This window comes from Panthera leo, chromosome E1 (assembly GCF_018350215.1).
Source record: "Panthera leo isolate Ple1 chromosome E1, P.leo_Ple1_pat1.1, whole genome shotgun sequence".
Lineage (NCBI taxonomy): Eukaryota > Metazoa > Chordata > Mammalia > Carnivora > Felidae > Panthera > Panthera leo.
Window position 1 is genome coordinate 54,410,370 of NC_056692.1, and position 1,859 is coordinate 54,412,228.

Sequence of the window (1,859 nt, forward strand, 5' to 3'; positions counted from 1 at the left end):
CAGTGCTTATTGGATACCCTGTGCCGAGCGCTTTCCGTGTTAACCTCGTCCAATTCTTTTTATAAAATCCCTAGAAGGGTCTGCACTCTGATGACCCTTACTCTGCAGAGGAACAGTCTGATTCCAGGGCAAGAGTGGGGACTTGCCCGGGTCACAGAGCTAGCACAGGGCAGAGCAGGGACAGGAATCCGGACGGCTCAGTCCCCACCCTGCACAGCCATCGATGGTAAGCCAGGCACTTGCAGGACCCACTGGGGGCTCCAGGAAAGGCAGTGCTCTGGAACCTTTAGGGACCATTGCCGGAAACGTCTGTAGGCAGGAGGGCACCTGTGAAGTCCCTCGACCACCGTTCCTTCTGTGCGTGTTGGATGGTCTTAACAGGGACCCAAAGTCCCCTTTTAAAAATTGCCTGCGTTAAGAATCTTACTGGGGCGGGGAGGGCGCCTGGGTGGCTCAGTCGGTTAGGCGTCCGACTTCGGCTCAGGGCATGATCTCATGGTTTGTGGGTTCGAGCCCCACGTTGGGCTCTGTGCTGACCGCTCAGAGCCTGGAGCCTGCTTCGGATTCTGTGTCTCCCTCTCTCTCTCTATCTCTCTCTCTCTCTCTCTCTGTCCTCCCCTGATTTGTGCTCTGTCTCTCTCTCTCAAAAAAAAAAAAAAAGAAAATTAAGAAAAAAGAAAGGAAAAGAATCTTATTGGGGAGGGGCCAGCTATCCTTTGTGACTAAAGGAAAAACATGAAGTTACCACTGTGGCTAGACTTTGATAAAATAATCATCGAGGGACGTATTTATTGGTGCTTGACCTGCACAAGAGCCCCAGAGGGAGTGCTATCCCCATCCTCGATCCCCAAGTCACTGATGTGCCACATGAGACGGAGAGAGAGGGAGGGATGCCTGAGTCCCAGGAAGTGGGGTGAGCCGGCCATGATTCTGCTCCTTGCCCAGCACTGGCCTCTGAGCAGAGGGTGCCCACACATCACATGCCTCGTTCTGTACAGTCCTGTGATAGGTGCCTCTCTGTGTGAGGACACGGGGAGCCCCGGAGCTGCCCGTAGAGCAGTGGTTTCAGCTGGGGGAGATTTTGCCCCCAATGAGACATTGGGCAATGTCTGGGCACATTTTGGATTGACGTGAGTGGTTGGGGGCGCTCCTGGCATCCAGAGGGTAGACGCCAGGCATGCTTCCCAACATCCTACAGTGCACAGGACAGGCCTCACGACAAAGAGCGGTCTGGCCCAAATGTCAATAGTGCCGAGTTTGAGAAAAAAAAAAAACCTATACAAATGAAATGCCCCAGGAGAAAGTCACAGCTCCCTGTTGCATCAACCCCGGGCACACCGACGGACCTCTTGATGAATGGCTAGGACCATCCGCTCCAAGGGAGAACATTCTTTTGCTCTAGTAGGATTTGGGCCTTTGACGTGGGCTTGCAAAGGTCCTGCTGGGACCTGCTGTGGGTACAGAGAGCGCCCCCAGGCAGGGATGGGGAGTGGGCGTGGCAGAGGGGAGGAGGGCTCCCGACATCGCTGTGGGCAAAGGGCAGCGAGAGTCCCGTGGATGTGATGCCCAGCACTGCCCGGCCTTTCAGCCATGACCTTCACCTCCTCGTAAACCAGCCTCCTCTGTTGTTCAGTCTCTTCCAAGTGGAGCAAAACAAAACCACGAAGCATCACTGGAAAACCAGAAGCTGCTGCAGAAACCGACCCCGCCGTGGGCGCGGAATGTGAAATGTGGATAGCGGGGCCTGGGTGCGGGAATACATCTGAGCAGCGTCGGAAAGTGGCGGAAGCAGCGGCTGGACCCCGGGGACCACAGGACAGGTCCCCCCTGTCAGCGCACACCTGCAGGAGAGTGTCGTT